This window comes from Notolabrus celidotus, chromosome 13, assembly GCF_009762535.1.
Source record: "Notolabrus celidotus isolate fNotCel1 chromosome 13, fNotCel1.pri, whole genome shotgun sequence".
Classification (NCBI taxonomy): domain Eukaryota; kingdom Metazoa; phylum Chordata; class Actinopteri; order Labriformes; family Labridae; genus Notolabrus; species Notolabrus celidotus.
In genome coordinates this window covers 35,095,845-35,121,518 of record NC_048284.1, presented here as the reverse complement: position 1 = coordinate 35,121,518, position 25,674 = coordinate 35,095,845, and the positions used below count along the sequence as shown (strand labels likewise).

The window sequence follows — 25,674 nt, the reverse complement described above, 5'->3', positions numbered from 1 at the left end:
TTGTATTAGGTGCTTGTGGTTCTTCACGCTGCCATAAATCGAGGAAGAGATCAAGAAGAAGCCACAGCACAAGTGACAGTGACCACCTAGTCATCACCGCAGTGTGTGGCTTCCACTACAGCACAAACCATGTCAGAGGAGTTGACAGATGGAAGCAAGGTACTCGACCTGCTCCCACAATAAGTTTCCACATCAGATTTTTGGGATTTGGTAAAAAAGATAAGGTGTTTGTGGATACTCCAGTGAAAAGGGTAAGATGTGGGTGAACATACTCCTGCAGTACATCGGGCTAATGTTAGCGATATGCACATTTAATTTGCATGCACTGGCTCCCAGCTGAACATTAGAAAGTTATCTACATCGATCTCAGTGTTTCAACCAAGCAGCAACCTCCAGTCTAAAAATAGGAGTCCAATGTGGAAGTGCTGAAAACTGCAGTTCATCGAGGATCCGCTTGAGGCTGGCTCCGGAAGTACCGGAAACCACATACACACCAATTCAAAGAAGACGATCTTTACAGCAGAAATAAACATGTTTACAGTCTGGTTCAAAAGACCAGTGGAGTCTGGACAGATCATTTCTCAATCAGCTCACACTGTGAGGGGGATGAATTTATTTTCTAACGCGGCAATTTAGAAGATATTTAGATTACCAGTCTTCCAATGAGAGGCACAGCTGACTTGATTGACAGACAGGAACACTGTAGCTGTTGGCTAGGAGGCTCAAAGCCCGCCTCTTTACGTCACAATCGCTCCACAGCAGCAATATGGCTGCCGCTGATGATTGGCTCCAAACAGGCTATGTCCATACTTTATACAGTCTATGGTTTCAACTCACTTCTACACCGCTTTTTTAAAACACCACAAGAATAAGAAGTATTTAGCTTAAAAAGCAGCAGCAGGCTGAATATTACAGAAGCCTCAACAAAGAGAGGCAAGAGATGTCATGTCTGGGTTTTATCTCAGCGTCTGTTGAGTCACTGGGGAACAGATAATTTAGCTCCCAGTACAAACTCTGAGAATGACAAACACTAAAGGTTACAGCCTGATGCATTACTCCTGCATGGCTCTGTGTCTTATGATGCAGCTGCAAAAACTAAAGTGCAGAGACTCATCTGACAAAGTACGAGTCAACCCTTCGCTGACTTCAAACAGACGATCTTTTAAAAGCACAAATGTCGTGCTTCATGTTCCAGATCATCTTCAGAACAGAAATGTGAAGTGGCTTCATCTCTCATGATCCAAAGAGTTCTCCTTTACAGAGTTTTCACACTCTGTTCTTGGACTGAGGACACAGCGGATCGTTCTGTTCTGACTCTTAAAGCGGGGAGCACACACACTGCATCCAGCAGCTAATCTGACATCAGTGCCATCGGGTCCCACTCAAACCTAGTAGGGCCAAAAGCATGCCAACACTGGGATTAGGACATAACTGAAACAACTTTAATTCGCTGCAGTTTGAGCCTCATGTCATGCAACCTGCTGCATGGGATAAGAAGTACAACATACAGGTCAGAGCAGAGCAACACAGCTGTTATTAACCCCTGCAGAGACGGACGTAACTGCTGCTGTGTCTGTGGATTAAAGATGGCAGCAGTCAGTGGGAACAGACAGCTGGGTCAGGTCATGTACTGGATGAGGACATAAAGGAAAGCATTACTTTTAGCTGGATGCATCTGCTGCCCTGAGGGTCGACCTGAAACAACAGCAGCAGCATTCTGCTGCACAGATTACAGCTACGGGTTCATTTCATGAGGGGGCTGCAAGCATGCTGCACAGTTAAATGTGCACAGGTATGTGTGTGTGTGTGTGTGTGCGTGTGCGTGCGTGCGTGCATGTGTGTTTGAAACAGCAGGCCGGCCTCTGGTAAATGGTCTCAACTAGTGGTGGCCAGCTGGTGTGTATCTGTGCGTGGTTTAATGTGTGTGTGAGAGGTTGTTCTGCTATCTTTAAAGACACATGATATAATCCTGAGTCTTAGACTCAGACCTTAATGTCAGCAGCCACATTAAGACAATTACAAAGTCCGCCTACTATCACTTTAAGAATATATCAAGGATTAAAGGACTCATGTCTCAGCAGGATGCAGAAAAACTCGTCCATGCATTTCTCTTTAGCAGACTAGACTACTGTAACGGGGTCTTTACAGGACTCCCTAAAAAGTCCATCAGACGGCTGCAGCTCATACAGACAAGGACCAAAAAAGTAGACCACATCACTCCAGTTCTTAGATCCCTACACTGGCTTCCTGTCTGTCAGAGAATAGACTTTAAAATCCTGCTGATGGTTTATAAAGACCTGAATGGTTTAGGCCCAAAATACATTGCTGATCTGCTGCTACTGTATGAACCACCTCGACCTCTGAGGTCATCAGGTACTGGTCTGCTTTCAGTCCCTAGAGTCAGAAGGAAACATGGTGAAGCAGCGTTTAGTCATCCTGCTCCATATATCTGGAACACACTGCCTGAAAGCTGCAGGTCTGCTCCAACTCTCACCTCTTTAAAATCAAAGACTAAGACTTTTTTATTTACCACTGCCTTCCTATCTTAGATTATTTTAACCCACTTTAAATTAAAATTGTAATGTCATTTTTAATATATTTCTAATGTTCCTTTTCTTTTCTGTTTTATCATATTTGTCATTTTAATTGTGTTCTTTTATGCTTGTCTGAATGTTTCCAATGCTTTATTGTTTTAATGTAAAGCACATTGAGTTGCCCTTGTGTATGAAATGCACTATACAAATAAAGCTGCCTTGCCTTGCCTTGCTTTTGAATCCTGGTGGTCGATGCCTGCATTGCTATTTCATCTTATTGTGATGTCATTTCCTGGAGTATTTTAAAAAGCTTCATACATCCAAAACCCATGCATCTTTAGCTGAACGTTGAAGCAGTCCTAAAATCAAATAGGGCAGCTGAGGAGAGACACACGTTCACGACTTTAAGGCCGCGGCCATCAGACAGTTTGTAGCTTGTCTGTCCGATCCGGAGTAGCGAGGCTGGGTGAACTCAGATCTTTAACGTTAAGATCAGTAACTGCTTCAAATGAGTCAATCTTTACACCCTCTTTCTAAGTGTCATTTATGCTTTGGCCATCATGCTCTTTATTGCTCTTGAACAGCAGGAAAAATCACCAATAACTTCTTGTGAGCAGATCACAAAGTTACTAACCATAGACCTTTCTGGAGTCCCTGAGCTCCATTGTCTCGTAGATTCCTCTGAGCTGCCGTAGACGTCCTCCTGCTGTGGACGATCTGGACTCCAGCTGATACGGACGTGCTGGACTCCAGCGGCAACAGCTTCTACGACTCGTCTCATCACTATCACCTCTCTCTCTTACTCCCCTCTATCTGTCTTTCCAGACCCAACTCAGTCGAGGCATGATGGCTGTCTAACATGAGTCTGGTTCTGCTCGAGGTTTCTGCCTGTTAAAGGAAGTTTTTCCTCTCCACTGTAACTAGCTAAATACTGCGATGTGCAATGCTCATGGTGGATTAAGGTGGGGTCAGACTGAGTCTTACCCTGTCTTGGTGTTGGGTCTCTGTTCATAATTTGACATAGAGTGGTCTAGACCTGCTCTGTTTGTAAAAGCGTCTTGAGATAACGTTTGTTGTGATTTGGCGCTATACAAATAAAGATTGATTGATTGATTGATCACCTGCTGGTTGTCTCCAGGTTTTACCCTGCAGGTAACGCCATGACTCATCAGCTGACTTTAAAACAATAACACAACAGTGTCTCAGCTTTCTGCAGCAAAACAAAAGCTGCATAAATGACCTCCTGCTGCCTGCAAGAGGCTCATATTCAGAGAATTAAAAGAAGAAGAAACCTCCAGAATGAGCCTCTTTAGTGTCCATGAGGCTGCTGTTAGTGTCTGTGTAAGGACCTTTACATGCTGTAAGTAAACACGACGGACATAATGTGAGTTTGTGTGTGTTGGGTTAGAAATGAGTGTAAGAGTGTGTAAGTCTGTGTGAGAATGAGATCGGTACCTCTTGTTTTCAGCGTCTCAGGATTTTTATTTCCTCCACATTGCTTTGTGCGCCACCAAAACAAAGGCCCTGCAGGGACACAGAGACGCTCAATTATTCATCCACACATTTCATAAAACATGAATATCAGCTGCAAGTGGCAGCTGCTGTCATTCACAATTACGTGCAAAAAAAATAGGACCCGCAGTTTTTTTCCCCAAAATGCTTTGGGACAATGCAGAGGGAACGTGACCTGCTTCTCTGGCCTGTATGACAGTGACACGACACGAGCTGGTGGGAGAATATGGTGGATGTAATCTCTTCCTGTATCCCACATGTTCTTGTCTCTCAAAGTGGTCTCATCAATCAGGTCCAAATGAACCCCCCCAAAACATTTTTAAATCAGAGGAGTGGAATCCTGAAAGATCGCGAGCATGCTGTTAGAAACATTATTCTGTCTTCACGCAGGATGACCTCGACATCATGTCAGAAACAGAAGGTTTGTTCAAATAAGTGAAAGGGGTTAAAAAAGAGCAACAAGTCCAACATGTCCCTCCTCAACCTGGAGATGTTGTGAAGATAAGACTAAAGGTCATCAGCCTCCCTGTCATAGAATCATCCTATGAGTCAAAGTGACATTGAGCGATGCAGCACTCAGCTGATGCTCACAGCGAGACTGGAACTGTGTCCGGACACCTGACGCACAAACACGTTTTGAACACAGACTCAAAAGAGTGTGACCTTAATGTTGAAGCTAAGTCTCCAGCAGACACCAGTCCATACACTTCACAGTTTGTGCTAGCTCTCTGACTGACAGCAAAGTTACACAGTCCTGAAGTTCGCAGACGACACCACCGTCATCGGTCTCATCCAGGACGGAGACGAGTCTGCTTACAGACAGGAGGTGGAACAGCTGGCTCTCTGGTGTAGTCAGAACCATCTGGAGCTGAACCCGCTCAAGACGGTAGAGATGACAGTGGACTTCAGGAGAAGCCCCCCCCCACTCCCCCCCCTCACCATCCTGAACAGCACTGTGTCTACTGTGGACTCTTTCAGGTTCCTGGGATCCACTATCTCCCGGGACCTGAGGTGGACCTCCCACATAGACACGATCAGAAAAAAGGCCCAGCAGAGGATGTACTTCCTGCGTCAGCTCAGGAAGTTCAACCTGCCCCAGGAGCTGCTGATCATGTTCTACACCTCCATCATCCAGTCTGTTCTGTGTACCTCCATCACTGTCTGGTTTGGATCTGCAACCAAACTAGACAAACACAGACTGCAACGGACTATAAGGACTGCAGAAAAAATCATTGGTGTCGACCTGCCCCCCATCCAGGACTTGTACCGGTCCCGGGCCAGGAAACGGGCAGGGAGCATCACCGCTGACCCCTCACACCCTGGACACAAATTCTTCAAACTCCTCCCCTCCGGCAGGCGCTACAGATCACTGTGCGCCAAAACAACCCGCCATAAGAACAGTTTCTTCCCCCAGGCTGTCACTCTGATGAACACTAAACCATAACAGTGTCATACCTGTCAGATAAATACTCTCTGTAAATATACATGTAAATATACAATGCAACAATTCTCAAAGCAGAATTCCATATTTCTATTTTTTGTATTATTTAACTTCTATTTTTATAATGTAAAACTACCTCTGCAACTCACCACTGCACTTTATCATATTATTTTAGCCTGTACATATTAGTCATGCCTATTTGTTGTTTCTTTGTATTTATAGCTAAGGTTATTGTTATTATATTTTTATTTTATTTTTTATTGTAGTTCTTATTCTTATTCCTATTCTGCCTTGTACAAAGAGAGCACAGTTTACTGAAGTCAAATTCCTTGTGTGTTCAAGCATACTTGGCGAATAAAGCTGATTCTGATTCTGATTCTGTCACTGTGTGGCAGCAGGGCTGGGGTTAACAGTGCAGCACGCCTCCAAACTGCCCTTGATTCACAAAAGACACACTGTCCCCACCACCAGGTACGTTAGACGCCATTAGCCGCTGATTTGACTTTAAGGCTCAACCCTGCTAATCTAATTTAATCTGTCTCTGTGGCTTCGCCAGTTGCTAGAGCAGAGCAGTGACATAAAGTTGCAAGTGCATGCAGGCTTCTCCGTCTTGAATGTGATGCAACTGTTTGTTCTGCAGCAACAAGGAAACTGCTGCTGCTGCTGGAGGGGTTGGTAATGTGAAGACATCCTGTACTTGGTTACAGTTATTTTATGTTTTCTACAGAAGATTGATAAGCATGAAGTGAGTCATTATGGAGATGACCTAAGAGATATTTATATACGTTTGTGTGCAGTGTACTATTTAATGCTGATGAAAATGCTGATGTGCAGATGCTATCTAATGTTCTACTCTTGCTGTTTCCCCTGCAAACACCACAGCTCCTCCCTTCCTGCTGTGTCTGATTTCACAAGGGTCATATATATCCTCACTGATTCCTGCTCTGTTTTGAAGCCCTCGGGGTCTTTGCTGCTGCTCTTCCTGCCTTGGCTTTTCATGTATGTACATAAAACGGAAAGGAGGTGTGCTCTCCCCAGGATCTGTCATTCCATGTATTAGGGATACACCGAAAACTGAAAATGAGGAAACCAAGGCCAAAAACTGAAACACCGAAAGAAATGACTATGCCAGTTATTAGACAGAAATGTCAAAAATGTTACAACTGTCCCAGGGCTCCCCTAACATTGAATTAATGGCTCTGACTGTGTACTACCGTTCAAAAGTTTGGGGTCACTTAGAAATGTCCTTATTTTTGAAAGAAAAGCACTGTTTTTTTTTCAATGAAGATAACATTAAATGAATCAGAAATACACTCTATACATTGTTAATGTGGTAAATGACTATTCTAGCTGCAAACGTCTGGTTTTTAATGGAATAGCTACATAGGTGTATAGAGGCCCATTTCCAGCAACCATCACTCCAGTGTTCTAATGGTACATTGTGTTTGCTAATCGCTTTAGAAAGCTAATGGATGATTAGAAACACCTTGAACTCTTATGCAGTTACGTTAGCACAGCTGAAAAGGGTTTTGCTGGTTAGAGAAGCTGTAAAACTGGCCTTTCTTTGAGCTAGTTGAGTATCTGGAGCATCACATTTGTGGGTTTGATTATACTCTCAGAATGGCCAGTAAAAAAGAACTTTCATATGAAACTCCACAGTCTATTCTTGTTCTTAGAAATGAAGGATATTCCATGCGAGAAATTTCCAAGAAACTGAACATTTCCTACAACGATGTGTACTACTCCCTTCAGAGAACAGCACAAACAGGCTCTAACCAGAGTAGAAAGAGAAGTGGGAGGCCCCGGTGCACAACAGTACAGGAAGACAAGTACAGTAGAGTCTCTAGTTTGAGAAATAGACACCACACAGGTTCTGAACTGGCAGCTTCATTAAATAGTACCCGCAAAACGCCAGAGTCAACGTCTACAGTGAAGAGGTGACTCCGGGATGCTGGCCTTCTAGACAGAGTGGAAAAGAAAAAGCCATATCTGTGACTGGCCAATAAAAGGAAAAGATTAATATGGGTAAAAGAACACAGACATTGGACAGAGGAAGATTGGAAAAAAGTGTTATGGACAGACGAATCAAAGTTTGAGGTGTTTGGATCACACAGAAGAAGATTTGTGAGATGCAGAACAAGTGAAAAGATGCTGGAAGAGTGCCTGACACCATCTGTTAAGCATGGTGGAGGTAATGTGATGGTGTGGGGCTGCTTTGGTGCAGGTTAAGTGGGAGATTTGTACCAGATATAAGGGATTTTGAATAATGAAGGCTATCACTCAATTTTGCAACACCATGCCATACCCTGTAGACAGCGCTTGATTGGAGCCAATTTCCTCCTACAACAGGACAATGACCCAAAGCACACTTCCAGATTATGCAAGAACTATTTAGGGAAGAAGCAGGCAGCTGGTATTCTGTCTGTAATGGAGTGGACAGCGTAGTCACCAGATCTCAACCCCATTGAGCTGTTGTGGGAGCAGCTTGACCGTATGGTACGCAAGAAGTGCCCATCAAGCCAATCCAACTTGTGGGAGGTGCTTCAGGAGGCGTGGGGTGACATTTCTTCAGATTCCCTCAACAAATTAACAGCTAGAATGCCAAAGGTCTGCAATGCTGTAATTGCTGCAAAGGGAGCATTCTTTGATGAAAGCAAAGTTTGAAGGACAAAATTATTATTTCAACTAAAAATCATTATTTCTAACATTCTCAATGTCTTGACTATATTTTTCATTTTGTAACTCATTTGATAAATAAAAGCGTGAGTTTTCATGGAAAACACAAAATTGTCTGGGTGACCCCAAACTTTTGAACGGCAGTATACCTCACTAAAATGCCGCAGATTTTCAGTGGCCGATTTTTCGATGCAACTATACCACGTATGCATGTGGGAGGGCGAGGAGCTCCCAGGACAGAGCCATACTAGTCAGACAGTACCTTAAAACAACTGTGAATGCAGGGAGAGCATACAAGTGACATTCACACATACTTCCAGACTGCTGTTTCAGCCACAGGTTGCAGCTCAGCCATTTTTGGAGTCTTTGCAAAAGAATGGTTTCCCAGAATACTTGCTCTGACCTCAGAGTGTGACTGCAACATGTGATTTAAGTCTTCTTTACCAGCAGAAAATTGCCATTTGGCTGCTCCACATGTCTGCCTAAGCTTTGTGGTCTCCTTCCTCTCTGTCGCCGGATGGAGTCATGGCGACAGGCTCCCAGCATGCGCTGCTGTGTGTCTGTGGAGCCGCTGGCCCCAGAGGCAGAGCTGACTCCCTCTTTTCATCAGTAGCCCTCCTCCAATAAAACATAATGGCACAGAGGCTGCAGGGTAAAGTCATTCAGACACACAAAGCTGTCACATGACCAGAAGAGGCACAACGGGCTCAGTCATTCTGCTGCTGCCGCTCTCTGCTGGGACAGAGGAGTGGGCTGCATGACCGGCCAGCAGGATCCACGGGGAAGACTAGGCTCTTATTGTACTGATCTGCCACTGAGGGACTGTGAGCAGGAAGGACGGCACTGTGTGTACTGAGCTGTACTGACCAAGTTCAGGCCTTGTTTTCATTTCTATGTGGCGTCCACGTGAGCGTCCCCCAGATCACCCCAGCTCTCTTCACAGCTGTGTCTGTTCCAGTTTCTGTATCAGGATGTGGACTTGGCCAGTGTGATGCAATTATCAGTTCATGTTTTTGCTTCTTGATCACTGGCTTTGCCACTGTGCCTGTCTTCATCTTGATGTTTTTTTGAGCCAGAAGGGACCATATTTGGATGAAAGGGAAGGACTGGAGAGGCCTGATCAACATGAAATCACCACAGACACCTAAAACCAGTCTCTAAAAGTAGTATGGGAGGTAGAACCTCCCATCTACCAGTCAGGGTCCGGGAGGCAGACACCCTCTCTACCTCTATGAGTAGGCTTCAAACTTTCCTTTTTGATAAAGCTTATAGTTAGAGCTGGATCAGGCTTGGACCAGCTCTTAGTTATGCTGATATAGGCTTAGACTGACACACTGGGATCCTATCTCATCACTTACTTTAACTCTCCCTGTCCCATTAAAGTTACTAACCATAGACCTTTCTGGAGTCCCTGAGCTCCCTTGTCTCGTAGGTTCCTCTGAGCTGCCGTAGACGTCCTCCTGCTGTGGACGTTCCAGACTCCAGCTGATATGGACGTGTTGGACTCTAGCGGCTACAGCTACTACTACTCGTCTCATCACTATCACCGCTCCCTCTCTCTCTTACTCCCCTCTATCCCTCTTTCCAGACCCAACTCAGTCGAGGCAGATGTGTGTCTAACATGAGTCTGGTCCTGCTCGAGGTTTCTGCCTGTTAAAGGAAGTTTGTCCTCACCACTGTAACTAGCTAATTACTGTGAGGTCCAATGCTCATGGTGGATTAAGGTGGGGTCAGACTGAGTCTTACCCTGTCTTGGTGTTGGGTCTCTGTTCATAATTTGACATAGAGTGGTCTAGACCTGCTCTGTTTGGTAAAGAGTCTTGAGATAATGTTTGTTGTTGTGATTTGGCGCTATACAAATAAAGATTGATTGAAAATAACTCTCCATCTTCAGACATCACTCTATGACTCCATACTTCAGCTCAGATTCAGCTCTTTAACGTCTCGCGTTGATAACTATTATCTTAAATCAGCATCATAACTCTGCCTCGGTTGGTAAATAATCCTGCCTCCTTTTGAGCCACTTCACTAGAGACAGTCTCAGTGTCTCTCCGTCTTGCACCCCCCCCCCCCCCCCCGCTGCAGTGATTGTGAGTGACAGCTGGCCTCAGTCATGAGGGGTTCATTCGCTCCACGGATAAGTTATGCTGTCTGCTGCTTTAACAAACACTGGCATTTTCTAAACCCTCAAGAATAAGACAATCCCACTGTTTTCAGATGTCCAGTATTTGAAGGAAAAAGACCTGTCTCATATTCATGACAGTACGGTAATTTACACAGTCAACGTCTGATGCTAATAGCTGGATGGTAAGTTAGCCAACACCACAATGAGACTCTTTGTGTGGTGCTTGCTGACTGGGAACTTTCAACCTGCTCGTATCCATGTTGGTACAGACAGCAAGAGACCAATGAACAAAATGAATGATATCATCAGCATAGTATCGGCACCGGGAGACAATAGCATAAAAGTAACTTCACGTATGGGCAGAGTGCTGATATGTACGGCTTCTAAACTGACAGCTGATGCTCGCTGACAATGAGCTTCAACTTGTATCAGAAGCAGACAGCAGACACACTTCTGACTGTCTTTATTTAAAAAAGAATACTTCATTCATTCATGCTTCTTTTACGTCTGTTTCCAAACAAATATAACGTCCTGTTGGGAATAACAGGAGGACAGGAGACTTGTTCTTTACAATAAACAAAAAGGTGTGTGTATATCAGTATCTGCAAAAACAGTTTGAAATTATCAGCTTATCAGATATCAGCAAAAATCCAATTTTGTGCATCCCTAGATCGAGATGAACCAGGTTACCTCCAAGTGGCAACCTCCGGTATAAAGATATGAGTCAAATGTGGAAGTGCTGAAATCTGCAGTTCATCGAGGATCCACTAGAGGCTGGCTCTGGAAGTACCAGAAACCACATACACACCCATTCAAAAAAGCTGATCTTTACAGCAGAAATAAACATGTTTACAGCCTGGTTCAAAAGACCAGTGTAGTCCGGATAGATCATTTCTCTATCGGCACACACTGTACGGGGGGTGAATGTTTTTATAACACAGCAATTTCGAAGATATTGAGATTACGAGTCTTCCAATGAGAGGCACAGCTGACTTGATTGAGGCTCAAAGCCCGCCTCTTTACGTCACAATCGCTGAACAGCAGCAATATGGCTGCCGCCAACGTTTTGTCCTCAAAACAGCGCTTCAGAAACAGATGGGTGACGTCACGGAGGCTACGTCCTAGGGCTGAACGATTTTGGAAAATAATCTAATTGCGATTATTTTCCTTAATATTGTGATTGCGATTTAATATGCGATTATTTTTTCAAGGTCCTCTTCATGTATTTTTCAACAAACACAAGCAATAAATCAATCTGTATTATAATAAACAATATCAGATTTATTCTACACAAACTGTTCTTTCTCATAGACTAGACTTATGTTAGGATAAAGGCAAATGAAACATGCATTAATATGAAAGAGGGTTTATTTATCTATTTGAACTACAGTTGTAAACTTACTAAATACTTTGCTTGCAGTCTTGTAAGTGTTCACCACAACTACTTAACTACTTAAGGATTAAAGGACTCATGTCTCAGCAGGATGCAGAAAAACTCGTCCATGCATTTATCTTTAGCAGACTAGACTACTGTAACGGGGTCTTTACAGGACTCCCTAAAAAGTCCATCAGACGGCTGCAGCTCATACAGAATGCTGCTGCTCGAGTCCTAACAAGGACCAAAAAAGTAGACCACATTACTCCAGTTCTTAGATCCCTACACTGGCTTCCTGTCTGTCAGAGAATAGACTTTAAAATCCTGCTGATGGTTTATAAAGCACTGAATGGTTTAGGCCCAAAATACATTGCTGATCTGCTACTACTGTATGAACCACCTCGACCTCTGAGGTCATCAGGTACTGGTCTGCTTTCAGTTCCTAGAGTCAGAACGAAACATGGTGAAGCAGTGTTTAGTCATTATGCACCACATATCTGGAACACACTCCCTGAAAGCTGTAGGTCTGCTCCAACTCTCACCTCTTTAAATCAAAGATTAAGACTTTTTTATTTACCACTGCCTTCCTATCTTAGCTTATTTTAACTCACTTTAAATTAAAATTTTAATGTCATTTTTAATATATTTCTAATTTTCCTTTTCTTTTCTGTTTTATCATATTTGTCATTTTAATTATGTTCTTTTAGGCCTGTCTGAATGTCTCCAATGCTTTTAATGTTTTAATGTAAAGCACATTGAGTTGCCCTCGTGTATGAAATGCACTATACAAATAAAGCTGCCTTGCCTTGCCTTAACAAAATTCTGCCAAACAAGTGTTTTAAGTTTAAAGCATGTTTTGACGTGAATCAGCTGAGGCTGAGTGACAGGTCACTTTTTTTCTCCACTGCTGGATTATGACTCAGTTGCGCTCCTGGCTGACACCTGACCATGTAAACATGCAATTTTTTCTCAATAAGAACGAGTTGACAGAAAACTGAACACTGTGAGTCTGAAATATGAATCTGTTCAGTTGTCCTGTTGCAGTAAATCCACGTGTTGTCTGGGTCTTCACTGACTCTGCGTCTGCAGAGATTATTTATTAGCCTGCTCCACATGTTGATATTCAGCGTGTTGATTATTTTGTACGCCTCAATATGATCGGTTCTTCTGCTGAGGTCATTTTTAAAGATGTCAACAACAAAACAACAAATCCAAACTTAGCGTGGCTTAAGTTGTTTTCTTCATCCCCGCTCGCACATGTCTCGTTCTTCTGAGATTTTTGGCCGTCGGCAAACCAGCTGAAAGATGCATTACAGCCACCTACTGCATGCATGTCACGTAAGGTTGTGTCTGTGTACATTAAAGGGGACATATCACGCTTTTTTCATCAATATATATTGGTCTAAGAGGTCCCCAAAACATGTCTTTAAAGTTTATGCTCAAAAAAACACTTTGAAATCAGATTTTGGCATGCCTGAAAAACCCTCTTCTTCATTCCTCATCAGAACACTCTGTTTTCTCTCTGACCACGCCCCCTCCGGAAGTGGATGTGCCTCGGCTCTCCAGCACGTTGATCTAATGTTTACATGTTGGCTGAATATACACGGCTGCTCAGAGATCACGTTACTTCAACCCTCTGAATCTGATCCAGAATCTGATCCTGACGGAGAGGCGCCTGCAGCAGGACCTTTCTGAAGGATTGGTCACAGATTTAGTGTTTCTTGTTGTTTTATTTATCAGTATGTCGACGTGTGTCTTGGTACACAGCTACGAACATGTAGCTATGTGGCTATGCTAACTAGCGCTAGCACTTATCCATGATAAATAAAAATCATCCACTAGATCTTCAAATCTGCAGACGTGGGGAGTAAAACCAACCTCTGCCAGAAAGGCAGCAGGACCTTTCTGAAGGATTGGTCACAGATTTAGTGTTTCTTGTTGTTTTATTTGTCAGTATGTCGACGTGTGTCTTGGTACACAGCTACAGCTACAGCTACAGCTACAGCTACAGCTACAGCTATGAACATATAGCTATGTGGCTATGCTAATTAGCGCTAGCACTTATCCATGACAAATAAAAATCATCCACTAGATCTTCAAATCTGCAGACGTGGGGAGTAAAACCGACCTTTGTGTTTATTAAGACAGCCTACAACTAGCATGCCTCCCTCCTAAGCTCCTTGTTAGCACACATTTGTGCAGGGAATGAAAAACAGAGGAGGGGATTCAGTATTATTTTATACAGTCTATGGGCTGAACAAGCTCCGAGCTCTGACTTCCTGTTACAGACCGGATATTGTTGTTACGTAACAAAAACACTGAAGTCTGAAACGGCTGGTTTCACACACATTTACAGAAAGGTGGAGAAATCAGAACAGGGGCAGAATGGATTCTTTTCATTCTCGGGGGGTTTGTAGACATGCCAGGGAAACATATTTCAGGTAAAGAACCATTAAAAAGTCAATTTTGCATGATATGTCACCTTTAAACTTTTTTTTTTTTTTTTTTTATCGCAGCCTTTGCGATTTGAAAATTGCATCCTATTACATTGCGATGTCGGTTTGAATTTGATTAATCGTTCAGCCCTACTACGTCCGTATTTTATACAGACTATGGTTACCTCAAAGAAGTGTAATCCTGATCACAGGAGCAAGCCATAGTAACCCTGACTCTGAAGAACAGGCAGACACACACTCATTGATGCCAGAGAAACACAGAACAAGCTAAATAAACCAGGTGTGGGGTCACCACTAGACTGCACACACCTTCAAAGAAATAGTTTGTGTAAAAGCCCTCAGACCATCTGTAAGTCTATAAAACCACAGCAAGCTGTTTTCTGTTTCTCTAGAGCAGGGGTTCCCAAACTTTTCAGCCTGGGACCCCCAAAATATAGGTGCCAAAGACCCGTGACCCCCACTGTCCCTCAAAGTGATTTAACGAGTCAGTGTTTCCTGTGCTGTTATGAATGAACCTGCTGCTACTGATGCTTTGATAATGAACTGTTCACTAACCCTAAACTTAGGAGTCATCTGGAGAAAAGAAAGACAGAGAACTCATTACACTTTATATTTTCAAGGTTTTATTTCAAGTTTAGATTCTATTTTTGTCCATATTTTTTACTATAATGGATATAATTTAAAAAAATTAATTCTGGAAGACATCTCACGACCCCCCATTTGCGTCTTGCGACCCCCCAGGGTGTTCCGAACCACACTTTGGGAACCCCTGCTGTAGAAGGCTCCAACACCTCAAACACAACATGAAGGGTTAATATCAGAGGCTCCTATAAGATAAGGGGAAACTAGCAGACAGCTAGCAGCACTCACCTGTCACTCAAAGCATCAGCATAATTATTCACAACTTTTGGCCTCAATTAAATCCACACAGGTGAGCTGTGTTCAAATCCAGCTGTTGAGTTGGATATCTCAGCATGAGGCTCTGTGGGGACCCACTCAATTTAGGAGATTATTTTGATGTAGATTATTTTTCAGCTAGTACAAAATGCTCTCTGCTTCCAGCTTCTGTTACACTCACTCTTTGATGAAGCTGAAGAGTGATTTCTTTCTTGCATGGAGTGCTGTAGTGAATGCTAAACTGAGTTATGAATACATGGCTTCACTTTTTTAAAGAGAGGCATACAAAAGAGACGCTGAATGAGAGACGACACTGAGAGACGGATGCTAGTGAAAAAGATGCTGCCAGGTTTGAGGTCGAGGCCTGCTCCTCTTTATGCTCTCGTTTTACAGGTTGTTCAGGGCAAGGTACTTATCGTGAACAAAAACTAACTCAATAACAATAACCAGAGGTGAAAACACATTTCTGTTAACTGAGATAAAAATAAAAACGAGGCATTACAAAAAACTAAAACTAACTGTAGTAGTATTGTGAGTTTACAAAACTAACTAAAATAAACTAAAAATACAGAGAAAATGTCTTTAGTTTCTGTCTTTGTCAATCTATCTCAAACATCACTCAGTATTTTGAGTGGATATGAATTTTTGCTTGTTTGTTTTCTGACAGTTTCACTTCAGTTGGCGCAGTCACACAAGCAGGCACACATCCACACTTTACCTGCTAACAGAGCGTCCACACTTTACCTGCTAGAGGAGCATCCACACTTTACCTGCTAGCAGAGCGTCCACACTTTACCTGCTAGCAGAGCATCCACACTTTACCTGCTAGAGGAGCATCCACACTTTACCTGCTAGCAGAGCATCCTCACTTTACTTGCTAACAGAGCGTCCACACTTTACCTGCTAGCAGAGCGTCCACACTTCACCTGCTAGCAGAGCGTCCACACTTTACCTGCTAGCAGAGCGTCCACACTTCACCTGCTAGCAGAGCGTCCACACTTTACCTGCTAGCAGAGCGTCCACACTTTACCTGCTAGCAGAACATCCACACTTTACCTGCTAACAGAGCATCCACACTTTACCTGCTAGCAGAGCGTCCTCACTTTACCTGCTAACAGAGCGTCCACACTATACCTGCTAGCAGAGCGTCCACACTTTACCTGCTAGCAGAGCGTCCACACTTTACCTGCTAGCAGAGCGTCCACACTTTACCTGCTAGCAGAGCGTCCACACTTAACCTGCTAGCAGTTTGTCCTCACTTTACCTGCTAACAGAGCGTCCTCACTTTACTTGCTAGCAGAGCGTCCACACTTTACCTGCTAGCAGAGCGTCCACACTTTACCTGCTAGCAGAGCGTCCACACTTTACCTGCTAACAGAGCGTCCACACTTAACCTGCTAGCAGAGCGTCCACACTTTACCTGCTAGCAGAGCATCCACACTTTACCTGCTAACAGAGCGTCCACACTTTACCTGCTAACAGAGCGTCCACACTTTACCTGCTAGCAGAGTGTCCACACTTTACCTGCTAGCAGAGCGTCCACACTTTACCTGCTAGCAGAGCGTCCACACTTTACCTGCTAGCAGAGCGTCCACACTTTACCTGCTAGCAGAGCGTCCACACTTTACCTGCTAGCAGAGCGTCCTCACTTTACCTGCTAACAGAGCGTCCTCACTTTACTTGCTAACAGAGCGTCCACACTTTACCTGCTAGCAGAGCGTCCACACTTAACCTGCTAGCAGTTTGTCCTCACTTTACCTGCTAACAGAGCGTCCTCACTTTACTTGCTAGCAGAGCGTCCACACTTTACCTGCTAGCAGAGCGTCCACACTTTACCTGCTAGCAGAGCGTCCACACTTTACCTGCTAACAGAGCGTCCACACTTAACGTGCTAGCAGAGCGTCCACACTTTACCTGCTAGCAGAGCATCCACACATAACCTGCTAGCAGAGCGTCCACACTTTACCTGCTGGCAGAGCATCCACACTTTACCTGCTAGCAGAGCGTCCACACTTTACCTGCTAACAGAGCGTCCACACTTTACCTGCTAGCAGAGCGTCCACACTTTACCTGCTAGCAGAGCATCCACACTTTACCTGCTAGCAGAGCGTCCTCACCTGCGAACAGAGCTTCCTCACTTTACCTGCTAACAGACCGTCCACACTTTACCTGCTAGCAGTTTGTCCTCACTTAATCTGCTAACAGAGCGTCCTTACTTTACCTGCTAGCAGTTTGTCCTCACTTTATCTGCTAACAGAGCGTCCTCACTTTACCTGCTAGCAGAGCGTTCACATTTTACCTGCTAGCAGAGCGTCCTCACTTTACCTGCTAGCAGTGCGTCCTCACTTTACCTGCTAGCAGAGCGTCCACACTTTACTTGCTAGCAGAGCGTTCACACTTTACCTGCTAGCAGAGCGTCCACACTTTACCTGCTAGCAGAGCGTCCACACTTTACCTGCCAGAAGCTAACCCCCGTCCAGGCAGCATGATGGAGCCTGAGACAACCGGAGGGCCGCAGAAAACACTGATGCATTGCTTCCACCGGCAACCCGATAGCTGCTCGTCAGTACATACGCAGGAACATCACAAGAGGGAGGAAGCTTACACGATGTCTTTACTGACCTTTTTGAATCTCACCGCTGAAAACTAACCCATGTTACAAAAAGACTAAAACTAATACTGAGACTAATAAATCTAAACTAAAACTAATACTGAGACTAATAAAAACTCAACTAAAACTAATACTGAGACTAATAAAACTCAACTAAAACTAATACTGAGACTAATAAAACTCAACTAAAACTAATACTGAAACTTATAAAACTCAACTAAAACTAATACTGAGAATAATAAAAACTCAACTAAAACTAATACTGAGACTAATAAATCTAAACTAAAAGTAACCCATATTACAAAAAAGACTCAAACTAGTACTGAACTAACAAAAACTCAACTAAAACTTAGCTTTTTCAATAAATAAAACTAAACTAAACTAGCATTAAAAACGAATTAAACTAAACTGAAATTGAAAACAAAAAGTCAAAACGAATTCAAAATAAAAACTAATGAAAAATGAAATACTATAATAACCTTGGTCCAGGGTGCTTTGAAATGCATAAACACATCAGGACAGGAGAACTTGCATGTTGATTTCAGGGAGGAAGACAACAGGAGAGGAGAGGGGACCTCACAAAGCCACTCTGTCTGTGTCAGTGACAGGGACAGGCCCACCCATGAACACAGCAGTCACCATGTGGAGGTCCCCCTGCCGGGGACGGAACCCAGGTCTCTGGCGGTGGGCGGCTGCTGTCCACCTACGCTGTTCAGACCCGCTGTGCCTCATACAGTCAAACATAAAGTTGCTCCGTCAGCCACCCACTTTAGGTGAATTTCAGCACCAGTCCCTAAAGGGTAAGTAGGGCACTTTTCCATTTCAATAACAGCTGCATTTGCAAAGCGTACAGCTGCAGGCTACAGCCTTTACATAGATTTAGAGCAACCTTGCAGACAGAGGGTACTGCAGTTGTAGTAATTCAGTCAGCTGCTGTGGCTTTTTCTCAAACATCGTCATGAGTTCATGGTAAAGATATGACATGCTGCGACACTCATTAAATCCAAACTGCTTCATCCCTGTTCCCTTGAGTCCTGACAGAGGAGGTTTGATTGACAGGTCAGGACTGCCAGCAGGATGAGAGTCTTTACAGAGAGACTGACTGACAGACACTGCTGAGGAGGAAGAGTGGATTAAAACGGACAATTATCCTCACTGCACATTAGGCTGCAGCAGCACCGGCTTTCTGGATCCACAGCACATGAGAGGGGATTTGCCAGGTGATTAAAGTATTAGGGAGGAGGAAAAATGAGAGTGTTTGTTTACAGATCAAACGTGAGCACTTCTGAATCACTGGAAAGCTTTAAAAGACAGAATCATTCACACTCTGACTGACCATCCTTAACAACACGGAGAGGGGGAAACTCCTGAGGGACTCACAGCAGAGACCGGTATCTGATGTTACATTGTGGTGCTGAGAGAAATGTTCACGTTGGATTAAAATACCAAACAGCAATGTCTGATTGTGATCAAAAGTAGTGCTGAAAATGATGTTATCATGATAAAATATTTCATATAAGTCGATATCGATAATTATCCCAATGAATATCAAATCGTTGTTTCATTTAAATGTAAAGTCAGATTTCTGCTCCTGAGTAAAAGTTAAAGGGGACATATCACGCTTTTTTCATCAATATATATTGGTCTAAGAGGTCCCCAAAACATGTCTTTAAAGTTTATGCTCAAAAAAACACTTTGAATTCAGATTCTGGTCTGCCTGAAAAACCCTCTTCTTCAGTCCTCCTCAGAACACTCTGTTTTCTCTCTGACCACGCCCCCTCAGGAAGTGGATGTGCCTCTGCTCTCCAGCACGTTGATCTAATGTTTACATGTTGGCTGAATATACACGGCTGCTCAGAGATAGCGTTACTTCAACCCTCTGAATCTGATCCAGAATCTGATCCTGACGGAGAGGCGCCTGTAGCAGGACCTTTCTGAACCATTGGTCACAGATTTAGTGTTTCTTGTTGTTTTATTTATCAGTATGTAGACGTGTGTCTTGGTACACAGCTACGAACATGTAGCTAAGCGGCTATGCTAACTAGCGCTAGCACTTATCAATGATAAATAAAAATCATCCACTAGATCTTCAAATCTGCAGACGTGGGGAGTAAAACCGACCACTGCCAGAAAGGCAGCAGGACCTTTTCTGAAGGATTGGTCACAGATTTAGTGTTTCTTGTTGTTTTATTTGTCAGTATGTTGACGTGTGTCTTGGTACACAGCTACAGCTACAGCTACAGCTACAGCTACAGCTACAGCTATGAACATGTAGCTATGTGGCTATGCCAATTAGCGCTAGCACTTATCCATGATAAATAAAAATCATCCACTAGATCTTCAAATCTGCAGACGTGGGGAGTAAAACCGACCTCTGCCAGAAAGGCAGCAGGACCTTTTCTGAAGGATTGGTCACAGATTTAGTGTTTCTTGTTGTTTTATTTGTCAGCATGTAGACGTGTGTCTTGGTACACAGCTACAGCTACGACATGTAGCTATGTAGCTATGCTAACTAGCGCTAGCACTTATCCATGATAAATAAAAATCATCCACTAGATCTTCAAATCTGCAGACGTGGGGAGTAAAACCGACCTTTGTGTTTATTAAGACAGCCTACAACTAGCATGCCTCCCTCCTAAGCTCCTTGTTAGCACACATTTGTGCAGGTAATGAAAAACAGAGGAGGGATTCAGTATTATTTTATACAGTCTATGGGCTGAACAAGCTCCGAGCTCTGACTCCGTGACAGACCAGATATTGTTGTGACGTAACAAAAACACTGAAGTCTGAAACGGCTCGTTTCACACACATTTACAGAAAGGTGGAGAAATCAGAACAGGGGCAGAATGGATTTTTTTCATTCTCGGGGGGTTTGTAGACATGCCAGGGAAACATATTTCAGGTAGAGAACCATTAAAAAGTCCATTTTGCATGATATGTCACCTTTAAAGAAACCAGACAGTTTGTTAGTTTGTATCTGGATTTAGTTTTCTGATGAACTTCTTGAATCCATCATTAGTATTCTAATCCTCTCCACATTAAGGATTTGAGTTGGCCTATTAAGAAAGTCTTTCAAAAATTTGTATTCTTTTTTTGTTGTTTTTTAATCATTGTGGTTCTGGTTAAACTATCTTAGAGGGGAACACCACTCTGCAGGTGCAACTTGCAATTCAAACAACACAACCTGCAAATACGTCAACAGAGCGAGTCGTCCTGGCTTCAGTCCAAACTTCATGTCTTACATAGTGTAATGATGATAGCATGATATCTGTTCTCCAACAGGATTTATGTTTGAATGGCTGCAGGAATGACACCCCTAACTTGGGGGCTTATTTAACATGTGACAGAGCATCCTGAAGTTAGAACTGTGCGACAGAGAAGGCCCAGGTCTGGCGTGCAAGCATGACGCCGTTGCCAGGATGAGCAATCATCTCCTTTGTCAGCATCTCGCAGCTGCATCAGCAATGCAGAGAAATGATGCTGCACAGAGCGGAGAGGAGCACAGAGGGCAGACGGGTATCAGGGTTCAGGAGACTGTGTACTGCAGTGGAAATTGGCTTTAATAGAGGCTCTTGGCGGGAGTCTGACACATACTTACTGTCTAAGATGAGCTCTACTTATAAACAGCCACTCGGCCCCTGCTCTGAAAGGAAACCTGTCTACACACTGCAAAATCAGGCACAGCATTGAAATTCATAGACTCTAATGGCTTCTTTGCAATGCAGTTTTCCAAACAGCAGCATCCAGTCGCAGCACAGGGAGGCTTTGTTAGGACAGAATCAAGTGTTTGTATCTCACACATGACATTAGACACAGCTGGAAAATTCCCAGCAACTCAGTTATGCATGAAAACAGCCTGCTGTGGCATTAACATACCTAAAGTAAGCGTACTTGTTTTCACCCCATGATACAAACAATCCTCATGCCTGCCGTCATAGTAAACATATCATGAATAAATAATAAAGTTCAGTGAGATGTGTGGTATGATCTGCCCGTCATCTTAGCAGAGCACAAAGAACAAACACCAACTAAAAGGTTCCTGTGCCCCCATTGTTGTCTGCATTGGACTATGGACCTCTGCAGATGGGGTCAGCTTTCCACCTCATTTAGACCACAAACACTGATGCTGGTGTGAGTGTGTGCTATGTTTAGAAGAATTTCAGACCTTTTCTTTGATCACTTTGTTTTTGTGACACCTTCATGTTCCTCTGTCTGCAGAGAACTGATCACTCAACCTCACAACTTCCCTTTACCAGAACATCTCTTTAAAGCCACAAGAAGGTATTGCAGGTCACTTTGTCTAACTGTGTTTTAAAGACATGGAGTTAGATCCAAAGGTGCATTTAGACCAAGAGTGAGAGGAGCTAGGTGCGACTAACAAAGACGTTTCAACACGGCTTTAAAATCCTTTTGAACTCAAAAAGCCGTGGCAGAGATCGGCCGGTGTTTTGGTTTAAACAGCGACCCTGTTAACTGGAGACTTTCAGCCGGATGCATCCCTCATAAACGTCTTTAGACGATCATTAAATATCTGATGAGGATATTTTGAAATCTTAATAAAAACTAAACTAGTTTGCATTCCCAGGAACTCCCTCTGTGTTTCAACAGCTGTGTAAACTCCACAAACACTGACACGTTCAGCTGAAGGTCTCCAGATTACAGGGTCACTTTTAAAACCGTAACACCGGGAGAGACGCATTCACGGTGGGCTGAGAGAAGACTACTGTTACAAGCTGCTAAATCAAGAGAATCACAGCTTCTTCTTTTGAAAAGTACACACACATACAAAAAAGATAGAACAAATAAAAACTAGTGAAAGAAAGAGAAATCAAGAGAATCACAGATGTGTGTGATGTTATTGTGGACGGCGGGCGGAATAAAAACACTGCGGTTAATCTACCAATCAGACACGTTCAGCATTGCAGGCCCCGCCCCCCGAAAGTCCCGGGACCTTTGAAAAGTACTACCCCCCTAGCAGGGGCTTTTCTGGGGGGTTTATTAACTACCCCTGAACTAAATTTAGACCCTGGTTCCTGCAGTCAAAACGCACGTAGTTCCCGGTTAAAGTTCCTGTGGTCGAAAAATGCCTTTACTCTTGTTTGGCAGGCAGAGAGCCTTTAGAGGCTCAAATGTTCATTCAAAGAAAAAGAAGGACTCACAGAAAGCCACTCCTATAGATTATGTTACTGAGCATTCATTTAGTATAATACACAGAAATCAGTAGGTTGTCCATCATCAGTACTATGATCCTATGATGAAAAATACTACACACTGTACCTTTAAATACTACACAATGCAGCTTTAAGTACTACACACTAGGCCTGTCAAAATTGCTCCAAAATGACATTCGAATATTCGCTCTAAAAAACACCCATGGGTTAATAACAGGTGGACAAACTTATACATGGAGGAGACATAACTACTTGTATATGTATTTCTATTTCAGATTTAACATGCCTAAACTTACCTACTCTTACAAAACAAGTAAATGACCTAATGGTCTATACCGTGACACTTTGAAGACCGTAGACCTCTCGCCCGCTCGCCCCCCTCCCCTCTCTGTGCGCAATGTGCTGAGTGAATGCAGAACAAGAACAAGAGCAATTAAAGGTCCTGACTCTTGTCCCTAATATAGGCAGGCTTCATTTAGTGATTGAAGCAAATATTATTAACATTAATTGAGGTTAAAGGTAAAAACGAAACAGTAGTCCACTTACATTCTTGGCGCTTGTATAAAAAAAAGAGGAAAAACTGCATTATATACCAGTGTCACTGATTGTTGGGCTCTTTTAGTCCACTGTCAATGTAGGGTCTTAGGCCTGACAGGTTATTTGCCAAAAACACAAGACAGTCCACATGTGAAGAAGACAGTCCACATGTGAAGAAGACAGTCCACATGTGAAGAAGACAGTCTACATGTGAAGAAGACAGTCCACATGAGAAGAAGACAGTCCACATGAGAAGAAGACAGTCTACATGTGAAGAAGACAGTCCACATGTGAAGAAGACAGTCCACATGTGAAGAAGACAGTCCACATGTGAAGAAGACAGTCCACATGTGAAGAGGCCAGTCCACATGAGAAGAAGACAGTCTACATGTGAAGAAGACAGTCCACATGTGAAGAAGACAGTCCACATGTGAAGAGGCCAGTGCTGATCAGACAGTCCACATGTGAAGAAGACAGTCCACACGTGAAGAAGACAGTCCACATGTGAAGAAGACAGTCCACATGTGAAGAAGACAGTCCACATGTGAAGAGGCCAGATCTCTTTTTATTCACTATGTTCCCAGCGGAGGAAAAGAAGCGTTCAGAGCGAACTGAGGATCCGGGGACGGAAGGATTTCACTCTGCCGTCTGCTTCACGCTGTGCATGTGTGACTCCTGTGACCTGTCCCTGACCTGTCATGCAGTGCGCCCACTCTCAAAGCAGCCGCTGATGTGTTTTTTCCCACAGTGGAATATTAATTTTCATAATCGAATCTCCGTTTTATATATTCGAATATATATTCAAATTTAGAATATTCGTTGACAGCCCTACTACACACTGAACCTTTAAGTACGACACACTGCAGCTTTAAACAAAACACACTGTACCTTTAAATACTACACACTGCAGCTTTCAATAAAACACACTGTACCTTTAAATACTACACACTGCAGCTTTCAATAAAACACACTGTACCTTTAAATACTACACACTGCAGCTTTCAATAAAACACACTGTACCTTTAAATACTACACACTGCAGCTTTCAATAAAACACACTGTACCTTTAAATACTACACACTGTACCTTTAAGTATTACACACTGCAGCTTTCAATAAAACACACTGTACCTTTAAATACTACACACTGCAGCTTTCAATAAAACACACTGTACCTTTAAATACTACACACTGTACCTTTAAATACTACACACTGCAGCTTTAAACAAAACACTCTGAACCTTTAAATATTACACACTGCAGCTTTAAACAAAACACACTGTACCTTTAAGTATTACACACTGCAGCTTTAAACAAAACACACTGTACCTTTAAGTATTACACACTGCAGCTTTAAACAAAACACACTGTACCTTTAAGTATTACACACTGCAGCTTTAAACAAAACACACTGTACCTTTAAATATTACACACTGCAGCTTTAAACAAAACACACTGTACCTTTAAATATTACACACTGCAGCTTTAAACAAAACACACTGTACCTTTAAGTATTACACACTGCAGCTTTAAACAAAACACACTGTACCTTTAAATACAACCCCTTACCCTTACCTGACATGCATGTCTTTGGGAGAAAACCAGAGTACAAAGAGATCACGGGAGAACAACAAAACTCCACACAGAAAGTTCCTTGCCAAGGCTCAAACCAGGAACACCATAATCTAAAAACTGCTTCCCTCTAAAGTCCTCGTCATGTCGTCATTTTGAGAGGAGACAAGTTTGTCAGTAGAAGTGAGTGTTATGGAATGATAATGATTTGTAATCTTTGTACGTTCATTCATACCAAACTTTCTCACTCTAACTCAAATCTGAAGATGACGTGGTTTTGATTGTCCTCAAGGTACGGTATTGGAACTTCAGGTAATGGATCAAAACTACTGTATGAAGATGATGTTTATTATTTAACCAGAGAAATTCTAATCCATAAAACAAACTCTTATACAGTACATGGTCCTCTGCTGTTTCTCTGACCACCTCGTGATGCCTCTGATCCATGGCTCTCTGCTCACACAGCCACATATGGAGGAAACCTGTTCCATGTACAGTACCTAGCATTGCAGCTGCACCGCTCCAGCAGCATTATAAACCTTCAGCCTTGGTGGTGGCTGGCAGAAGTGAAAGATTTCTGCTTGGTTTATTCAGCGGTATGGTTTTAAATATTGTGTGGCGCTCCAGTGAACTATTGAACTTCTGAATAAAGGCTAAATGGACTCGAGAGCTAACAGAATGGGAGAGATTAGGATACAAAACGAGGAAGATTAAAAATGGAGAATGCTGAGCAGGATATGAAATACAGCCGCGCTCGTTCCATGCGTG

General features: G+C 43.1%; 1 protein-coding gene across 3 annotated transcripts in view; it reads right to left on the bottom strand.

The window, feature by feature from the left end:
* LOC117824544 (tyrosine-protein kinase Fyn) overlaps window positions 1-25,674 on the bottom strand; it is a 132,385-nt gene that overhangs the window by 90,414 nt on the left and 16,297 nt on the right. For all 3 annotated transcript variants that reach the window (XM_034700066.1, XM_034700067.1, XM_034700068.1), the window contains exon 3: window positions 3,990-4,058. The gene's annotated coding sequence lies outside the window, so the exon portion shown is untranslated. The remainder of the gene's footprint in view (window positions 1-3,989; window positions 4,059-25,674) is intronic.